This window comes from Zalophus californianus, chromosome 6 (genome assembly GCF_009762305.2).
Source record: "Zalophus californianus isolate mZalCal1 chromosome 6, mZalCal1.pri.v2, whole genome shotgun sequence".
In the NCBI taxonomy this organism is placed as follows: Eukaryota; Metazoa; Chordata; class Mammalia; order Carnivora; family Otariidae; genus Zalophus; species Zalophus californianus.
The window spans coordinates 14,215,761-14,237,470 of NC_045600.1; the positions used below are offsets into that span (position 1 = coordinate 14,215,761).

At 48.1% G+C, this 21,710-nt stretch overlaps 1 protein-coding gene across 5 annotated transcripts in view; it reads left to right on the forward strand.

Moving 5' to 3' along the window:
- FOXN3 (forkhead box N3) overlaps positions 1-21,710 on the forward strand; it is a 279,851-nt gene that overhangs the window by 68,111 nt on the left and 190,030 nt on the right. The gene's annotated exons all lie outside the window — the stretch shown is intronic.

Sequence of the window (21,710 nt, forward strand, 5' to 3'; positions counted from 1 at the left end):
TCCCCTCGTCCCCACAGGGTAGGTGGGGTTCCGCTGTGCTCCCATTGGGGTTGAGTTCAGGGTTGCCTTCCATTTACTGGAGCTCTGTCAAGTGCCCCACAGAGGCTGTCTGTGGTCCTCTGGGGACAGGACCGAGAAGTGATTTAACTAATGTCATTAGACAGAAAACAGCCAGCCAGCAGAATGTTTGTACACTTTGTTTTTAGAAAAAAAGGCCAAGTCGCGTGAGCGCTACTCTCATCATGGCTCTTGCGGAGGGCAAAAAGCATCCAGGGTCTCCTGCGGTCAGAGTACAGCAGTGTGGTACAGAATAGCATCCTGTGAAGTTCTCTTGGAATACTGCATGGAATGCCCAGTTCTTTCCAGTGTCTTCCACAGACGCATGTGAAGTGAGAACCCGCATTCGTAGCCATGGTTCCGAGACCCTGCAGAAGCCTTAGTTTGCAAAGTAAAAATTAGACTCAGCGTTTTCCAAAAAAAGTAGCTCAGTCCTTTTAGAAGCATTTTTAGCAGTGATGATCATTCATGCTACACATACATGGGGAGTGCCGGGCACAGTTTTGGGTGCTGAGGATATATAGTGGTGACCTGTGATAGTTACCGGGCTGTTCTGGACTATCTATAGGGCAGGGAAATGGGAAGGGGGAGGCCCATGTTAAACAGTAGATCCATATATGGTCACATAGGTAATCTATCAGATAGTGATACACACAATGAAGAAAACACAACAGGATAATGTGCTGGAGAGGGGTGGGGGTAGGAGGCTTCCCAGAGATGCCATGCCTTAAGTGGCAAAGGGGTGCTGCAAAGAAACAGAGAGCACAGCAGGTGCAAAGGCCCTGAGGTGGCAACAGCTTGAAATGTCCAAGGAGCAGAAAGAAGGCTAATAGAAAGCACATTAAAGAGGGAGAATGAGATGTTGTGAAGAGACATCAGGGAGAAGCATGTATCTGGACTGGTTCCAGTGGTGCAGGTTAGAGGTGAAAGAAATGATGTTGGCTCAGACCAGAATTGAGGTTTGCAGATGAAGGCTTGTGGGCAAACGAGGGTTGGGAAGTCAGATGGGGGATAGAGCAAAAATTCTGTTTTGACCGTGTTAAATTTGAGGTGGCTTTTGAACATCTGAGTGGAGCTGTCAGGTTGGAGGTTTGATATGTGAGTTTCAAGCTCAATAGAGAAGTCAGAGCAGAGGTATAAATCTGGGACACATTAGCGCTTAGTTGGTAGAAACTAAAGAGGATTTCTGGATTATCTCTCCATCAGAAAGGAGGAAAAAAAATCAAACCTCTATTTCAGTTCTTACTGAAAATTAGATTTCCATTACTGTTTGACCGGAGAATTCATTTTAGGGTATATTCAGCATGGGGAATAAAAACAAAAGACGTTTGTATGTAGAGGGAGAAATTCAGAATTATTTCAAAAATAACTTACCTGTACGTATTGTAGTTCCTGCCTGTAGTTTTGCAGGCAGAAAACAAACCTTTGCTTTCTGTAATGAGGTGGTAATTTCTAAATGTGCTCGGGGCCGATGGTGTCTCCGATATGATGAGAGAAATGCACTCTAGTAAACATCCCATTTAGCAAAGCCCCCTAACCCATGACTTCCCTGAGTTCCCTGCCATCTGGTCCCTGGCTGGAGAGAGGAATTTTTCTTGTATATGTGTTTCCATAGCAACGAGTTTGCCGTTGATATGGAAAGTAAGCAGTTGCCTTAGCAACAGAGTTGCTGATGTGGTGGCTCCCCAGCTTTCAGGGAATGGATAAGCTGACCAAACTAGTTTAGATGCATCGTGTAGGGCACTGGTAATGTAGGATCAGTTCTGCTTTAAAAGAGATCGCAGCCCCTCCCTCTGCCCAAAGGAAGGCTTACCGAGGTAATAAATCAGACAAAAGTAGCTGCTGTCAGTTGAAATAGATTATAAGAGGGATTTCCCAGTGGAGTTTATTTAGTTTCTCTTAAAGGAGAATGTTGTAGTCAGTGCACATTTGGTTGCAAGGAAAGGAAAGCCACCCAGGTTGGCGTAAGTAAAAGAGTGTCCCAAAGATAAAATAATCAGTCCCACTGGGTGGGGGGGTGAGGTGCAGCAGAGCACATCTTTGGTCCGCGGTGATCAGAACCACTCTCTACATTCCTCCGTGGCCGCATGGGATGCTCATCCCTGCCTTTCTGTGCGGATGTACTCCAGTCTTTTCTTTGCAGTCTATCTTCTTCTGTGTGGCTGTTGATTTCTGCTTCTTAACACCATTGGCTTGCTATGGTGGACCTTTGGAGCCATCCCCCTCAATGTGACGGTCCCCAAGCCCAGCGACATCGACCTTATCATTTCAGGTGCAGTGTCTGTGTCATAGTTCCTAGACACATGGACTTGGTCATCCTGGGTTAGATGCTCAGGTCCGGTCAAAACAAGGGCAGGGTGTCCTGGATCCAGGCAGCTGCTGGGACGCCCCTTCATGTGGGCTTGGGGCTGGGGCTGGGCTGGGGCTGGAAACATGCCTGCCATGAAAAATTTTTTGGGAAGCCTTCGGTCTTTCAAAAACATTTCAAAAATGAAAATAAAAATAAGAGGAGCTTTTGACTATTTTGTACTTTCTGTTTCCCTTTGTGTCTCCTCAGGACACCTGTCCCAGGTTTTGGAGACTAATACACCAGAGAGCTCTGGGACTGTCCCAAGGGTCCCTTCTGCTTCTTTATTGTGGCTGTGATGACTTCATCTTTCTTGCACTTTGATTCCATAGATTTGGGGCTGGCATTTCCCAAACTAGCAAAGTTTTTCTTTGGTGGCTACTTCTTCCTCCCAGCTGCCCTCAACTTGCCTGTAATCATAGGGTTGAGTGATTACCCCAAATTATGAACTCTAGCCCCCTGTTCTAGACAGGATTAAATGTCAGCTATCCAACACAAGTTGTCCTGATTTTCAAGATCAAGAGATTGGGTAATGGTTCTTGCTAACCAGCCCATGTCATCACATTGTGATTTTCAACATGGAGAAAAAATGTAATTACTCTTTGCGGGGACTGGCGTAGACATTCAGCGAGGTTACCAAACTTGGGTTTAGTGGACTGGGCAGAGATAAGAAAAGACGAGAAAGGTTAAAAGTGGCATTTGCCATTTGCCAAGGGATTGGCCAATGGCCAAGATTACATGGTTTGGAAATCCAAAGGAGAAAATAATTCCCAACGGTTAGCAGAACCATGGTGGGATTCCTGGAGATGACACAGAATTTCATTAGCTGGACCCTTCAGGAAGGCCAGGACAACAGGGGCCGATGGCAGGGAGAGGAGGTCACCAGTCACCAGGGTTAGCTTGACATGGGGGGAGGGCAGGGGCGCGGGGAATGGGGTGGGAAGTCATATGCGGGAGATCGCGTGTGCCAAATGGGAACTGATATTTTCACAGAGCTTATGGGGGGACTGTTTGGAATTGTGTGAGGCATTTGTACCTATGACCTCATAGCTTTCCAGCAACTGCAAAGTTGATACTAGGTTCTTTTTATAGGTGGGGAAACTGAGGCTCAGAAAGATTCTTTGGCTTGCTAAGTTGACATGACCAGATGTTGAACCAAGATTCTTCTTTGCTTTTCTTTTCCCCTGTTGGCTGAAGCAGAGGGCTCCTGTAGGACAGAGAGGGACATAGATTTGGGAAAGTAGTTTGAGCTGGACTGTGGGGTTCTTGAGAGCCATGGCCGAGAATCTAGACTTTGCTCTGAAGGCAATGGGGAGCCCTTAGACATTTCTGAGCATGGGTGCCAGATATACAAAGGTACAAAGCAGGAACCGTAGAGGTTTGTGCAGCAAGCCTCCCTATTCTCCATGCAGAAGGCCCCAGTGGTCACAGAATGATTTTCTATAGACTTAACTAATGTGGACCAGATTTTTACACAAACCAGAAAAAAAAAATCCCAATCTGCAACTATTTTTCATTTAAAGTGTTTCACTCTTTTTTTTTTTTTTAATTTAATGGATCCTGTTTTCATTGACCATTGCTTTTATTTGTTGGCGTCACCACTTCGATGAATGTCTTGACCCTTCCAGAATTCATACAGTTCACAGAGAAATGAGTTGAGTGACCCACTCCCTCAGCATGGCCCTGTGGATTTGGTCATTTTTTGATGGTAGGGTAGATTTTTCCCTCTTGCTGTTTGAGATGGTAACGTCTTTTCCCCTTTGGCATTACAGGGAAGCACGGTAATATTAATGTTTTAGTTCTGTAGGAAAATGGGGCCGAGTAGGTGATTTTACTCATTCTTTTGTTGATTTAACCATACTGAGTTCTTAGAACGTGGAGGACATTGGACGAGGTGCTGTGGACGTGGGGGAGGCAACACTGGGTCCTTGGGGAACACCTCGGGGTCACCCCTGATGCTTTCCTCTTCCTGAATCTCATTCCCAGTCAGTTACAAAGATCTCTTGATTCGGCCTCCTCAGTGTCCCTCCGGCTGTTCGCTTCTCTCTGATCTCCACTGCCACTGATCTTCATTGTTGGCTGACGCTTTTCCTCCTCTACTTACTGTCTCTCCTCCAGTCCATCTGATAGAGTGCTGTCGAGGCTTCAGTACCCAGACACGAATTCTCTCCCAGCCCTTGGGTGGTTCTTGTTACCTCGAGTGGTTTGTCTCAAAGTGTGGCTCTGACCACCAGCTTTAGAATAATCTGGAATGTTTATTAGAAATGCAGATTTCTGGGCCTTTGCCCATGTTTACTGAGAACTTGTGGTGCTGCCGCCTGGGAATCTGCATTTACACAAGCTCCCAAGATGATTCTTTTTCACACTGAAGTTTGAGAAGCAAGGTTTAGAGGACCCAGTTCAAACCCTTCAGCAGGGCTTTTAAGGTCTGCCTTTCAAATACTTTTTATTGTGGCAGATTTCAGGACTGTATCATAATGGACTTCAGAGTCCACTGGGGCTCTCACGGGAGTCGACATATCATGTGTATTGTTCACAAGGGACCCGTCTTGTTCCATCCTTCCTCCCCTGGCCCCTTCCCACCCTCTTTGCTCGATTATCTTATTTTTATTTATTTTATTTTACTTTTTTGAAGATTTATTTATTTGAGAGAGAGCACACACGTGAGTGGGGAAAGGGGCAGAGGGAAAGAATCCTGAAGCAGACTGAGCCGCCCAGGCACCCCCTTGCTGGATTATTTTAAAGCAAATCCCAGGCACCAAATCATATCATGATGTCTACAAATATTTCAGATTGTATCTCTAATACATGAGAACTCACACACACACACGCACGCACACACACAAACGCACACACGCACACACACACGCCCCTACAAAACCATTGTCACTCCTAAAAACAAATTAACTGTGATTCTTTACTGTCACCTAAAATCCAGTCCATTTTAGAATTTACCTGATTGTTTAAAAAAAAAAAATTCAGCAGTGGTTTATTCAAATTAGAATCCAAAGCAGGTCCACATATGGCATTTCATTGATGTGTCTCTTAAATCTCTTTTTGATCTCTGCTCCTTCCTCTTCTTTCCCCCTCACCATTTAAAGGAAGCTGTTTTCCCTTTCATCCTCTTCTCCATCATTATTCTGATGTTCCAGTCTTTTTGCCATATCCCAGGACTCCCTGTGCCCACAAAGGCCATGTGCTCTAATGCTGACTGTCACTTGGGTATGCTGTTCTCTCTGCCCAAAATATTCTTCCTCCTCTTTTCTCCTCCAGATGCTGCATCGTCCACTTGGACGACCCAGCTGAGCTGCACCTCTGCAGAACCTTCCCAAACCACCCCTTCCCACTGTGGTTTTTGTTCTCCACTTTGCCTATTCTTTTGCAGTGTGATTATCTCCTTAGTATCTGTGCCTGCCAGATACTAAAGTCCCCCTCCCACTTCTCTCCCCACCCTGAGATGCAGAGCAGGGATCACGTGTTAGCCATTTTTGCATCCCTGGGGGCCAGCATGTTGCCTGCCATGTGGTAGGTACCCTTGAAATACCTTACGAGAGAATGGACAAGCCATCAGCCACCAATTCAAGCGTTTATGATAAACGTAGGTTCAGCCTTTTGGAAATACTTGAGTATTTCATGTTATAATCAGGTTTGTGTACCCTGTATGAGTAGCTTTCTCTAATTAGGAAGAGTACTGCTTTCTAATGTTTTCTCAGTCTGCTGTAAGACTGGGTTGGCCCAGGTATCTGCCTCCGTCTACCTTCAGTGGCCAACTGTTGTGGCCGTCACTACCACCCTCTTGTCCAGAATTAACGAAAGGAAGAGAGTCTTTGCGTTGAATGTGCTGACCAAGGAGTGTTCTACAGTTGGGAGAGAAAGAGGTAGTTCAAGCCATACAACAGAATTGACCCTTGCCCTAGGAAATTCACTTAGTTGTACGTAACACCCAGTAGTCTGTCACTTCTGTGAGTGTGAACATGAGCACAACAGATTTTCTTCCCCGTTGGTGTTCCCTGAACTCTTAGAGATCTCTTTCCTGGGATCCTAGAAGGCCATGTTGGTTTATAGAAGAATCTGAGATCCAAACAGTGTGAGTGATACGCTGAAAACCCCTGTATCTGGGTGAAGAGCCCAGGTCTGCTGCCTCTTGTCTGAGGCTCTTCTTTGCATTATCTTAGCTGTTTCACTCATGCTTTGAGATTCCGATTAATTGGAAATGGACATGAACTTGTGCCATTTACATGGGTTTGTTTTCCTTCATGTGTCTTACTTTGAGTCACTGAGTGTACTAAATTTTCTAAATAAATGGTGTATCATTTCTGTTCGTGACCTTTGAAAATATGCTCAAAGCTATCACATTTTTTGTTTCGTTAACTACTCGGACTGCCCTTGAATTTTAGTTTTTGAATGAATCTGTCTATGGACACTGTTTTGAGTTACCTGCTAATTCATATTCTAGCCATCGATGAAATCCACACAGATCCTTCCTGGAGAGCAAAGGACCTGATCCTGTTTGTTGATACAGGCATTATGTGTAGGGAATGCAGATCGCCCAGAAGCACTGACCAGTGTAGTCGGAGGACTGCCGGAACATTTTTTACTTGAGGATATGTCCTGATTAACTCTATATTCATTATCTCTGGGGTTTTTTTGACTATTTTTTTTTTTTTAAGATTCATGCACGTGCATGAGTGGGGAGAGGGGCAGAGGGAGAGAATCTTTTTTTTTTTTCTTTTAAGATTTTATTTATTTATTTGACAGAGAGAGACACAGAGAGGGAACACAAGCAGGGGGCTCCCGCCGAGCAGGGAGCCCGATGTAGGGCTCATGACCTGAGCTGAAGGCAGATGCTTAACAATTGAGCCACCCAGGCACCCCATAGAGGGAGAGAATCTTAAAGCACACTCCCCACTGAGCGGGGAGCCCAACGTGGGGCTGGATCCCACAATCCTGAGATCATGACCCGAGCCAAAACCAAGAGTTGGACACTTAACGAGCCACCCAGGCACCCCGTGACTTATGTTAAAGGCTTTCCCCCCATCATTATAGATCAGTTTATATCTAAGGGGGTTGTTTCTCTTAAATAATATTAACAAGCAGTAAGGTAACGATACCACTTCTGTGTGGTGCCTGAAACTTCCTTATAACTCATTCATTTAACACATGTTGGCTTCATGCTTATAAACAGGCTTTGTGCTAAGCATCAGGAAAATGAGGGTGATTTCAGTCTAGTGGGAAAGATGAGGAAATAAGAGTTACACCTACAACATGGCGTACAACATCTATACAAGGTGCTATGGGAGGGTAGGCGAGGGGGATCTGCCTCTTGGTTTTTGTATGAATCAATGAGCAAGGTTTCTGTTGTACAGAGAGGGTTCATAGGGAGAGAGTGCACAGAGCACTGAAGTTGAGGCTTAGGGTCTCTGGATTCTAGAGCGAACTTGGTCATTGACCTGTGACTGGGACGAGTGTCTGTTTCTCTCTGAATTTTCAATTTCTCCACCCCATTCAGTAAACCTTCTCTTGTGGGCCCACTGTGCTTATTCAGTGTGTTTTTTCAGTAATTCATGTGGGAGCTGCGTTGGCTTTGATCCCTGGTTCCCCAACTAGTTGCCACAGAGGACTCGGATTATCCTCCCTAGTCCATGCTGACCACCAGTCACGGGTTCTGATCTGCCTCCGATTGCCCGGGGCCATGTGGTGAGCTGCGGAAGAACGTTTCTGCCCGGCAGCTTGCCCAGCAGTGTCGTAGGGTTTCCGAAAGGGTTGGGGGAGGTGTCCGACTGGGGCCCCATCCTCACACTGCTCATTCTGCAGAAGACCTTTCCGTGTGGGAAAATGGTGCTAGGATGTGTGTGATCTGCAAGCCCGTTCTTGTGCCATAATTAAGATGTATGCAACCAACGTTGACGGGGACTCAGCTGTGCTTAAGTTGGATCTTGTGTCTCCCCAGGGGTCCACTGTGTCTCTCGCTCTCCCCTGCGTGTCACAGCCAGCAGTTGGGACCCAGCTCTTGTGAGCGCTCTCCCAGTGTTCCTGGCACCCCAGGATTAGGGGAGTGTCCAATTCCTGCGGAAATGGGATTCTAGAGCGTGCATGGCCACGTGGGCACCCTTGGCAATGCGTGCACCTGGCCAGATCTCTTAGGCCACCATGTCCACAGTGGGCTCTTGGTTTCTTTCTCTGTGTACATTTCTCTCTCTCTCACTCTTTTGTGTGTGTACATTTCTCTTGATGATGTCTCCTTTTTGAAAATACATTTAATGAACTCCCAGTGAAGTCAGAGGCTGTGAAGGGCACTTGCGACTGGGCTCATCTCTCCTCCCCAGGTCCCTGCTCCAGACAAGTGGTACCTCTGGACTCTCTGGGCTCCCCCCTTCTGTTGCAGTAACTGAGTCACTCCTGCCTGTCTCTGGACAAGCCTGCCGTCTGTGCAGGCGTGATTTACTGCCAGATGGTTATTTTCTTAACAGTGATTGAGTTTTACGAAATGTAATCCCAGTTGGTCTTTTTTTCCCCCCCGGTGTAAAATGTTGGGCTTATGCTCTTAGAGCCATTTGTTTAGGCTGGAGCTGAGGTTTACCCCAGGTTTGGGGGGAGCTGTGTTGGTGGCTGTCACCTGGCTGTGGCTGCTGGAGGGCCACGCTCACCTCCGGACTTTGGAAACGGCGCAGAGGTTTGTAGATCATCTGTTTGGAAACGGCAGCTCAGTCACATGGTGTCGTTGTTGGATTTCTCATGGTGCCCAGCATTTGCCTGTCTAAGCAAGCGAGCACTGGGGGTTGAATAGTTTCTCAAAAAAGATAAGTCGGAGCTCCACTCCTCGGTACCTGTGAATGTACCTGTGGCCTTTTTTGAAAATAGGATCTTTGCAGATATAATCAAGTAAAGATGAGGGCATTAGTGGGTGAGGATGGGCCTTAAGTCAGTATAACTGATGTCCTTATAAGATGAGGAGAAGAGGCACAGACCTGCATTCAGGGGAGACGGAAGCGGAGGTTGGGGTGATGTGTCTACAAGCCAAGAAACTCAAGGATTGCTGGCATCCAGCAGAAGCTGGGAGAGAGGTGTGGAACACATCCTCTTTCAGAACTTCCAGAAGCAACCAGCTGTGCTGACACCTGGGTTTTGGACTTCAAGCCAGAACAGGGAGAGAATAAATTTCTGTTGTTCTAAGCCACCGGTTAGTGGCACTTTTTTCTAGCAACTGTGGGACATGAACACAGCAACGAAAAGAAGCAGCGATGAGTTTCCACCTGCACTAAAGGCTGAGGGTAGCGCCCAGCCGCAGGTGCTTAGGAGTTATGCAGCGGGACCGTGTCCTTTTATGGAGGAGGGCACTGAGGCCAGGGAAGTGTGCGGCCACACAGTTGGGGGCTCCAGAAGCCATGTCTCCAGAGCTTAGAACTTCTCCCTGATAACTGCCTTTTTCAAGTACATTTGAAACCTGACCTTGTTCACATTAAAGATGCAGCCACCTTCGGGGGCAAGTGGCTTCTTTTCCTCTTCAGTTTTAGATGGTCAATGAGGAGAGCACAGATCTTCTTGACAGAGTGGGGAGGATTTGTTAGGATGTTGGTTGTGTTTGCTGCACACACTGCAGGTGAACGCACAGGGGCAGAGACGACAGGTCCCAAATGGGACCCATTACCTTGGGGCAGTAGCTTATTGGTCATGGCCTTGAACTTGCTTTTCTTCATCAGAAGTGATTTGTAGTAAGCGCCAGCATACTCCTTTTCTTCCAAGTGAAAGCATTTTATTAAAAAACCTTGTCACTGTCTCTCAGGTAGAGGTAGTGTGGGATGATGGAGCAGGGGGAAGGCTTAGCTTTTCTAGCTTTTTTTTAAAAAATTAAGATTTAATTATTTGAGAGAGACAGAGAGCACAGTGGGAGAGTGAGAGGGAGAAGCAGACTCCTTGCCGAGCAGAGAGCCCGATGCGGGACTCGATCCCAGGACCTGAGCTGAAGGCAGATGCTTAACCAACTGAGCCACTCAGGTGCCCATTAGCTTTTCTAGCTTTATTTGAAAATCTTAAAGCACATCCTCCTATTTTATCATATTTTTAAAGTTTTAATTTATTTATTTAATCTCTACACCCAACGTGGGACTTGAACTCATGGCCCCCGAGATCAAGAGTCGCATGCTCCTTCAACTGAGCCAGCCAGGTGCCCCACGTCCTCCTATTTTAAACTCATGACACTCATCCCATCTTATCAAAACCTGACCTGTTGTTCAGAAGGCACTCTTCCTTACAGAACTGACTTTCTTGGCTCCCCACTCCCTACTCTGAGTTTGAGGTGTTTACAGGCCTGGCTCGGTCCTCTCCTGGTCCTCAGGCGCTAAGCACCCCCACCCTGGGCTATCTCCTGCACCCAGGCATCTGTCCCAGGGACCCACTCCCTTGGCCTCAGGTGCATAGCAGGGTCTTGGATGCACTGGTCCTGTAGGGTGGTGGGGTGGTTCTTGCTGCCTGGTGCTCGGCATGAATTGGTACAACTAGGTACCATACCTGCTCAGCATTTCTTACTCAGGGCCTGTGTAAACCTTGAACTTGGAAGTTCAAGGCGACTCTCGTTTGGAGTAACATGTTCTTCAGCGGCAAATCCTTTTGCTTGAAACGTGAAATCATGCGACTCCGTTTGCACAACTGTGAATGCTCACATCAGCTGAGGTCTTGGTACAGAAGCGAGGGACTGACTGAATAATTCTCCATCAGAATCCCTTTAGAATTATTAATGTATTGGCTACTTTGTTCCCGATGACTCAGTGTTTGTGTGACCTCAGCTCTACCAAGCATCTGAAGGCGCTTTTGTCGAGTGTCTTCAATTTGCCCAGTGTCACAACAGTTTATTTCTGAGCAATAGTCGTGCCCTTTAACCTGGCTGCTTTTCAAGGAGGGGGGCCTGCTCGCCGCCCGTGAGAGCTGAGGTCAGCCCGGGGCTGCCAGTGGGCGGTCAGGCTGCTACTTGGGGTCAAGGTGATTCTCTCCTCCAAAGTTCTCACTCTTCGTAACCGGCCCCAGGAGACCAAGCACAAGGAAGTACATGCCGTTCCCTCAGACCAGTCCACTTCATCTCTGGCTCGTGGCGGGCTGGATCCACCGTGCCGTCAGGCATTTGGCACAAGAACTTTCTGGAGATGCCGCCTCCTCACAGCTTCGTTGGCTCAGCTGTGCTGACTGAAGCTTTGAGCTTTTATTTTGTCAGTGACCTTCTTTCCTAAGTGACAGGGGCAGGGCCTCTTGAGGAATGGGACTAAGTGTAAGTGTGGACTCTGCTTCAGAGAAGGTCCCCCTCACATTGGTGAGGACTTGAGCAGTAGCGTCTCCCACAGCATTCCCGGGGGTTGGCAGGGACTTCCGAAGGGGTTTGGAGATTTGGGTCATAGAGTGAATTCAGTTACTTTGGAGTGTCCTTGCACCATTTTTATTTTCTTTAATACCTTGTATTTTATTTTCTGGGCTTCCCCCCTCAGAATAAAGGCACACTCAATAATAAGAATTCTCTAGTACCAATACAAAAGTGATACTGCTTGTCAGTTTGAAGAAAAAGCAAATTGTCTGCTCCGTGGGTTGGGATTTCCTCTTTAAAAAAAAAAAAGCAGCTTAGAGAAAATCCCTGAACATAGTTTCCTGATTGAAAAATATATTAGTGGATTTCACGGCTTTATCATTTTCTTAAAGTAACAGTTTTCCTTACTTTGAAAACATATATATTGCTGTTGAGACATATGGCTGAAAACATTCCCAGTGCAGAATTTTTGATGGTTTACAAGACTGAAAAAAAGTCTTTGTTTCATAAAATTGTGTAGTTGAAAAGAAGCTTATTATTCCCTAAGTCCAACCCTCTGCCTTGGGACAAAGGGCAGGTATCCCTTCTATAGCTGACCAGCCTGGGTCGTTTCTGTGGTACCTCCACGGGGGGCTTGCTCATATCATGTATTGACACCTTCCGACCACCCTTTGGATGCTAAATTTGGCTTTCTGCACATCATCAGCAGGCGATGCTTTTAGCCATCCCACCGACCTGCCAGCTACTACATCAGTTTTCACAATTTTTCCATTTTTGTCTTTATGGCATGATTTTTTCCTGCGATCATTTGGATTGTGTAGGTTCTTTGCCCTTGTTTCATAAAAATGAAAATTAAAAATTAAGAAGGTTAATAAAAAGAATTATGAAGATCATAATTCTCAACACGCCCTGAAAGAAGCAGGAAATCATTTGGCGTGAACCTTTGGGTTCACGGTGGGGTTCCGCGGTAAGGGAAAAAAGAAAAGTAAGGGCATGTGCCAGGGCTGCTAACGAACCAATGAATTGTGGATGCTGGAGTCCAAAAGGCGAGGTCTCCAGGAGCTTCTTTGCTTGCGTTTGTTCTAAGCACTCCAAGAAGGAACAAGGCTTTGTGCTAGTGAGGTTTATGTTGTAACACAAATTTTTGACTTTCCTACATTTTACTTGTAAAGCCCATTTTTCAGGAAAGCATCACAGGTGAGGGAGAAAGGATTGCTGTGAAAGCCCATACAGATCTGGTAAGGCCCCTCTTGGGCTGCAGGTCTGCCCCCTGGAGCCTTTCCAGATGTATGTTTCAGGATAGCAAGCTGCCCTGCAGGTCAGCTCTCCTGGTGTTGCCTGGGTCCCCTCCCCCGTGCCTCAGATGTCTGGTTTCCCAGGATTTTCTTTCTGGATCACCCGACTTTGGACTCCCCCACTTGCCCAGGCTCCCTCAGTGGATGCTGCCTGGCAGTCCTGGGCCAGTGCTCTGGTGGTACTGGTGGGTGGCCCTTAGAGCCATGTTCCCTCCTGTCTGGAATGCACCCAGCTTTATCACATCTTGTCCCCCGCCCTCACCCCTCGGAGCCTTTGCTGTCAGCCTCTCAGGCATCTCATTTTTGATTTTCCTGCATCTCACTCACCTGGCATCTTCTTCACCTGCTTCTAGCTTTAATGACACCTCTTCTGAGAGGTCTGCCTTGAGCTCTCCTGCTGGGCTCCTTCAGGACTTTTCCCCCAGAGGCACTCAGTCCCAAGTGTATTTATACACTGATTTGTTGCTTGTTTACCATCTGTCTCCTCCTCAAAATGTCAGACAGTGCCTTGCACAGGGGGCTCCTGAAGATCTGCTGAATGCATGTGAATGGCACCCTCATTCTCCTGGTCCCTGAGGTGCTGAACCTGGCAGTTTTCTTTGATTCCTCATCTCCTTGGCCCCCAGTTGACTGAGAACTCACTAAGAGCAGAGCCCAGCAGCTGGCCCTCTGGACTACCCCCAAGCCCCCCCCCCCCCCCACACACACACCTTGCTTGTGGCCCCTTCCTTCCTTCCCTGAGCTGCCGGTGCAGCTTTTCCTGTCTCCAGGCTCTGTCCCCTGTAGCCCAAGCGCTGTCACCACTGTATCCCCTGCTCGGGTGGCCTTATTGGTCGCTGTCCCCCGTGGAAGTAAGTTCCCATCTCCCCCCTGACTTTCGAGACCCTTTGGAGTCTGTCTTCATCCTCTAGTAGCTTCATGTCATGCTGTTCCCAGCACACACCCACCACTGGAGACAGGCAGGTCCCTGCCCTGCTCTACAGAACCCACCAGGCATGGTCTCTTGCTCATGCTGTCTTTACCTGGACCCCTCCCCACCTCCCTTCTGTCTACCCTGACCCAGCTCTTGGCTCAGGACTCTGCTTAAATCCCAGCTCCTTAATGGCATCTCCTCATGATCTTATTAATCTCTCTTTGGCCCTTGGCATTTATAGTCTGTCTATGCCGTTTATAATAAACTTTATAACAGAGTCTATCATCTAATGAAATCAGGAGCAATGCAGATGATTTTTAGGAGCGTGGAGGTTGGAATCCGAAACCTAGGTATGAATCTTAGACCATGTGCTAGCCGCGTGTCCTTCAGCGAGTTAATTACCGTCAGTGAGCTTCGTGTCCTCCTCAGTGATGTGCGAATAATAATGTCTTGCTCACGTGGTTGTTTAAAGATGAAATGATGTAATGATGGCACAACTCCTGGAATATAGTAGACATTCAGTGACTATTATACTGGTGGTCATTTCCCCTGTGTTGGTGCAATAGACCGAATTGTGTCCCCTCAATTCAGATGTGGTAGCCCTAATCCCAGTGTGAGTGTATGTGGTGGTAGAGCTTTTAGAAAGTAATTAAGGCTAAATGAGGTCATGAGGGCGTGATCCTAGTCCTATAGGATGGATGGCCTTATAAGAAGAGGAAGAGAGAGAGAAATCTCCTGACACCGACACATTGGAGAAAGGCCGCGTGAGGACACAGCAAGAAGGTGGCTGTCTGTCTGGAAGCCAGGAGGAAAGCCAGGTTCACTAGGAACCAAATCAGGCAGCACTTGGCTCTTGGACTGGTGGCCTCCAGAATATGAGAACTGCATTTCTGTTGCTTCAGCCATCCATGCTGTGGTGTTTTGTGCAAGCAGGCGGAGCTAACTAGTACAGTTGGTGTTGGCGCTAATCGGATAATGATTTGCCGGACTGACGTTAATTGAGCACTTACTGTGTGTCAGGCACTTTCTCATTGAACCTTACAGATCTCATCTCTCAGTTCTCATAACCACCTTAGGAGATTGGTTCAGCAGTTTGCTCGGACTCCCCTGGCCTAGCAGAGCCAGCGTTAGATCGGTGGCCCAGGGCTGTGGCCTTCGGGAAACAGCATCTCCTGGAGTTGTACGGTGTGCATCTCTGTGGCCTCCTGCAAGGACCCTGGTGGCAGGCCATGCGTCTCTACTCCAGATGATGAATTCCTTGATGTCAGAGGCGGCGCCCTTGTGTTTTATCTCCAATGGCACTTAGCTGGTGCTCCGTGCACAGGAAGCAATTAAAAAACTATTTCTGGTTGGCTCATTTTCCCCAGATGGTTGTATCGCCTGCATCTGGGCAAAGAGTGAAATTTTCCATCCCCACTCCACTTCCCCCCCAGGGGGAGTCCCCTGAGTATTTGCTGTCAGTGGGGGCATTGGCATGTGGAGGTGGAGAGCCTGCCCAGCAAGCTGCTGAGCTGAGGGAAAATGAAGGAGGATCAGGTCTTCAGTGGTTGGGCGCTAAACCTTTGGAAGTCAGAACCTTCAATTCTTTTATTCTCTCAGTGAGTAAAGTGAGTGCTGGTCCTTTGAGACATGTCTGTGCATATCAGTTGTGGAAGAATTTCTTGTCTTCCTGTCTTTCTCCTTTGCTTTCTGCTACCTCTCCATGTATGGGCTCAATTTAAGAGACCAGAGAGAACACTAACCAACTTTTGTTTTGTTGTTGTTGTTGTTTGTTGTATTTTTTTTCCCCTTTACTCTCCTTAGAACCCTGATGGCTATGTTAGTAATTAATTAACCCCCTTTTCTCAGAAGTTGATGGGTTTGGGTTTCTGAAAAAGATTAGCCATGTGGAGTCGTGGAGTCTAACTTAAGGTTTGGGGGTGATGGGGGTTATACCTTTTAGACTTCTAGGACCATATACTTACACAGTGGCATATATTCCTTATCAGCATGTTCATAATGTATAGCCCACTTCTTTTAGTAAGGATTAACCTAAGATACATGCAACATGTTACAATAAGGCTATTTAAGTAAAAGTAGAAAATAGACATACGCTGTGGAGAGACGGGAAAGCAAATACTCCAAATTCTTAAGCTCAAGTATTTGTTGCATCTGAGTGCCCTGACAGCCAAGGCAAAAATGGGAAGCTCAGCTGGTTTTATCATTCTGCTTCTGGTAAAATGCCAATTCAGGAGAGTCATCATCCTCAGGTGCCAGGTTCAAAAAAGGCTGCACCTGCACTGTATTTACAATATATACAGCAATCCTAGCTATGGTTTAAGAAGGTTAATCATGTTTGATCAAGGCTTTTGCTCATGGTCTTAGTTATGGCCTATCCTTCTCTATCCCTGGATAACTCCCGTCCATCCTTTAGCCTTTTGACTGGGCTCTCCTCCTCCAAGAAGTCTTCTGTGATGCTCTCTGCCCAGCCTGGGCTGTCTCTCCTCGGTGGAACCATAATACTGTGGGCACTGATTTTTTGCACCTCCGTATTGCTTCATGTCATCTCTCACAACTAGACTAGGTGTTCTTAGGACTCACTTCTTGTATTGTGATAGTTGCGTCCTGATGTTTGTTGAAGGAAGGAAGTTTATTGATCTAAGTTAGAGAAACGCTTTTCTAAGTACATGAAACCAGTTTCTGCCAACGAAGGTCATCAGCTGATTGTGGGTGTCTGCCCGTAGCCCATAGCTTGTCTGTAATGCAGGGAGGTTGCACATCTCACTCTCGCTACTGGGTCTGGTCCTGGGTCTTCCACCAAGTGGAGATGCGCCTCGCACATTCCATGGGCTCAGTTTCCGCATCTGCAAAGTGAGGATGTTGATTCAGGTCGGGGAGCACAGAGATGTGGAATTCGTCTTCAGTCCCATGTTTCACTCCCGTGGTGGGCCTGGTGGGCATGGTGGGCATCCCTCCTGGACCGCGGCACCTCCCACCCCCAGCAGATGCAGGGGTTGGGGCTCCTTCTCTGAGTGTCAGTTCTAGAAGCCACCACCAGAGCACCAGTCCTTTGGGGTTGGTATCAGAGAAGAAGCCTATTTACCATCTGTGCTTATGTTTGACGTTCTTTGTAGCTCTAATGATTCTAGAAAATTCCCTGATTTTCCTCCGTCATCACAGTAATGGGATGAATAGTATTCCCCCACAGTTCATGTGTGTCTGGAACCTCAGACTGTGACCTCCTTTGGAAACAAGTTCTTTGCAGATGTAAGTAGTTAAGATGACGTCGTTCTGGGTTCGGGTGGGCCCTACGTTTAATGACTCGTGTCCCTCTGAGAAGAGATGACCCAGGCATACAGGGAGGAGTGCTGTGTGACGGCAGGGCAGGGCAGGGCGGAGTGGCGCAGCTCCACGCCCGGAGCGCCCGCGATCACCACAGCCCCCAGAGCTGGGAGGAGACACGGAGGGCTATTCCCTAGAGCCTTCCGAGGAAGCGCGGCCCTGGCAGCCCCTTGATTTCAGAATTCTGGCCTCGGAAAATAAGTTTCCACCAAGTTTGTGGTATTTGTTACGGCAGCTCTAAAAAACCAATACACGCACCTCATTTTATTTATTTATTTTAGAGTTAGAGAGTGGCGGGGGGAAGGGGGGGCAGAGAGAGAGGGACAAGCAGATTCCCTGCTGAACACTGGGCTCAGTCCCAGGATCCTGAGATCATGACCTGAGCTGAAATCAAGAGTCAGCCGCTGCACCACTTAAGGCCACCCAGGCGCCCCACCTCTTATTTTTATTTAAAAACCATCCCTTGTGTTTACTCTCTCTGATGCTAGTATGCCCCTTTCTCACGTCTATCTAGAAAAGACATCTTTTTGCCAGGTTGTGTGTGGTGGAAAGAATCAGACATTTCTCTGACTGTTCAAAAAAATGTAGACATTGATAAAAAGCCCCTTTTCCCAATTAATAGATGAAAGCATATGAATTACTTTATATTTTTGTGGGACATATGTTTAGTTCAGACTCCCTGAGGTCTTATTCAAATTATCGAAAACCTGGCCTCTGCAGGATAATTCACAGATGGTACTGACTCTAGCCAAAAAAGAAAAAGACAGAAAAAAAAAAAAAAGAACCGGGGTTTGAAAACACACAAAACTACTCCAGTGTCCTGAGCGATAGGAAGCAGTGTTGGATTGGGCTTGCCCCCCATTCCTCCTCTCCGGACCCAGTGGGAACCTGTCCCTCTCGGCAGGAGAGCCTGCACTGTCCTTTTGCGTGTCTTGCTCAGTGCGGCCTCCTAGCGCGCGCGACTGTGTTTTTCTTCAGACACTAGCTCCTCTTTGTCAGGTGCTTTCCTCTGTTCCTCAGTGATCTCAGCACTCCACAAAGTGGGTGATTACTGGCCCATTGTACCGACAAGGAAACAGAGACTCCGAAGCCCATGTCCTCCCAAGCCCACTTCAGAGGGCGTGTGGGGTGGGGGGTGGGAACAGTGGCCGAGCAAACTCCAGATGGGCAGAGGTGGGATAGGAGAACATGAGGGAACAGGGAAGGGGAGGCCTGGGGTGAGGCCAGCGAGCTGGGAGGGTTCATGCCGTGCAGGGCCTGTACCTCAGGCCTGGAAGGTGGGGTGCTTTCTGTCTCCCCGGGGAGCTGTCGGAGATGGGGGCATGGGGAGAGTGGAGTGTGACAGGAGGGGATTTGAGGTGGTGAAGGCCTGGCGGCAGGAAGCAGAGTGTTGGGACAGAGTCCAGGAGGAGAGCCGGGGGCTGGGACAAGGTCGGCAGCTGTAGGAAGGGCGTTGGTGACAGCAGACCTGCTCTCCCAGAGGTGGAATCCATAGGCTGTGAAGACAGCCCAGGGCTGCGGGGCAGGCAGGCAAGGAAGAGGAGTAAGAGTCCGGGATTAAGCCTGCTTAGAGGAGGGGGGCATCATGCACTTTGACGAGCACCAAGGAGGAAAGGGTGGGTTTGCGCGGTGGAAGAAGATGATGCATTCTGGTCTGGCCTTGGTGCACTCTGGGCACTGAAGGTCGTCAAGAGGGGATCATCAGTAAACAGCCTGATGTGTTGGCTCTGCACAGGCCAGGGGAAGTGTTGGAGGTAGTTGAGAGGATCAGGCAAAGGGTCTGGGGCCAGCTTTACCTTCATTTAAGCAGACGTGGCCAAGCCCTTCCCAGACTGTGGGCACTGGGACCGTCTAGCCTTGGCAGCACCCTCTGCATGGCTGGGGTGTCAGGGGCGTAGAGTTAGCTAGGGAGGGCTGGTAGGGTCACACCGCCAGATGTTGTGGAAAGGCTTTATAAAAATTAAGAACGAACGTGTAATCTCAGGCCTCCGTCTGAGACATAATCCCTCTGTGAGTCGCTTCAGGAAAACAGGGAGTCAGTCGGCTACAGTAGAGAATTTTTGTGCTGTTTATCAGTAATATTTGCAGATGCAGTCGAGGTGCCTTGCTGGTGTGTTTGTGATGATTCTCTGACAAGAGGGCCTTTCTCCTGTGGTCACTGAGCTTGATTTCAGAGGTTTAGGCCTCTCAGGGCTGGTTTGCCATTAGTCCCCATGGGTGCGCATCTTCACAAGCAGTTCTGCAGGTGATTCCCAGGACTGTCCCTGCTCACACTGTTGCCACTTTTTGTAGGACGGGGGACCAGGGCACCTGGTGTGTGGCCTCAGCGCTTCGTGAGGAGCCCTGGAGCACCCTGCTTGTGGGCAGGGCTTTTAAGGGATGTGGTTGAAGCCACGTGCAGGGGTGAAGTCAGTGATGTAGGCGGTGGAGCTCTTCTGCATTCAAATCGAGCTTGGATTGAGAGATCCCCCTCTTTGTCAGAACTTAGTAGTTTATCATGCTCTAGAGGAGCGGTTCTTAACTGGAGGTGAGTTTTGCCCCCCCCCCCACACACACACCAGGGGACACTTGGCTGTGTTTGGAGATTTGGTTGTCACAACATGGGTGAGGGGTCCTACTGGTGATCTAGTGGGCCGAGCCTAGGGATGCTGCTAAACCTCTGCAACACCCAGGACGGCCCCCCACCACAAAGAATCACCTTGCCCCAGATGCCAGTAGGGCCACGGTTGAGAAACTGTGGGTAGTTTCCAACAAAATCTTTCCATCCTCCCTGCTGTCTATGGGGGAAGACTCAGGGTTCTTACCATGGCATGGGGTTTCAGCACAGCTAGGGAAGGTCCCTGAGTGAAGGTCAGGGTGGTGAGAGGCCTGTGTGGCTGTGGCAAGGAGCCTGGGGTCAGGCCACCAGCTGTGTGCTCTCAGCAAGTGCTGCCCTTTTGAGTGCAGGTTCCTTAAATGCCAAGTGAGGAGAGCCAACTGGGAGAACCAAGACCCTTTCCAGCTCCCACACCCTGAGATTCTAGAACTGACCCTCTATCCTCAACGCAGGCACAATTCAAGCAGTGTAGGCAAAGAGATTTGATAAGACCTCGTTCTCTCTGCCTTTTCTACCAGTTTTTATTTGCATTTTTGGGGAGTTCTGAAGAGGTAAAAATTGCATACTATTAATTTCATGTTTAAAATGCCCCCTCTTTTTAATAAATGGGAACCCTGATGATAGGCACGAGAAGGTTTCTTCTGTTTCAAGGAGAAATGACTTTAATATCCTCGAAACATTTCTGGTCAGTGATAAAAATTCGAGGTCTGATCACTTGCAACAGACAGACGTGTACATTTTAAGTGTCTCTGCTGAGGTAAGCTCAGGCTGTGGGGATGTCCCCAGACATCGCTGGCTCTGAGCAAAGTCCTATGAGTGCAAGAGAACCTGAGATTCAGGATGTCTGGGTATTCCCCAGCTGATGGAGCAGACGTTAAGTCATCCTGAGTAGCTGTCTTCACCCCCACCCCCCTACACATGCGCGCGCGCGCACACACACACACACACACACGCACACACACACACACACACACACACGGTATCCTGGGAGCGCTTGCTCTTCTCCATCAGTAAATAGGTAATGTGCACAAGGAAGCAAAAGCTGTTCTTCTGTCTGGATTAGAGGAACAGTCTTTCTCCTTCTGGAATCTTCCCTATTATATGAGTTTGCTAGGGCTGCCATAACAAGTACCACAGACTGGGGGGTGGGGGAGGTTTAAAAAACAAATTTATTTTCTCACAGTCCTGGAGGCTGGAAGTGTGAGATAAAGGTGTCAGCTGGGCTGGTTTCTTCAGAGGCGTCTCTCCTTGGCTGGTAGGTGGCCACCTTCTTGTGTCTTCACATGATCTTCCCTCTGTGTGTGCCCGTGTCCTAATCTCCTCTTCTTTTAAGGACATCAGAGCCCACTGTAATAGCCTCGTCTTAGCTTAATTACCTCTTTAAAGCCCCTGTCTCCAAATAGAGTCACGTTCTGAGGGTCCTGAGCTGAGGGCACGGTTCAGCTCAGTACGGCTGTGGGGGGTGTGGAGAACGGGCTCTGCTCAGGATAAGACTTTACAGATGGTTAATAATGTTGCCACGGCTGCTCTCCTCCCGCCATGTTTTTCTTTTTTTTTTTTTTTAAAGATTTTATTTCTTTATTTGACAGAGAGAAACACAGCGAGAGAGGGAACACAAGCAGGGGGAGTGGGAGAGGGAGAAGCAGGCTTCCCGCGGAGCAAGGAGCCTGATGCGGGGCTCGATCCCAGGACCCTGGGATCATGACCTGAGCCGAAGGCAGATGCTTAACGACTGAGCCACCCAGGCGCCCCTCCTCATGTTTTTCTTATGAAAAAACTCAAACATACAGAAAAGGTGCGAGAATAGTACAGTGGCCACCTACACACCCTACTGCGGAGATCCATCTTTGTTAACATGTTACATTTGCTTCATCTTTATGTAGAAATTCTAT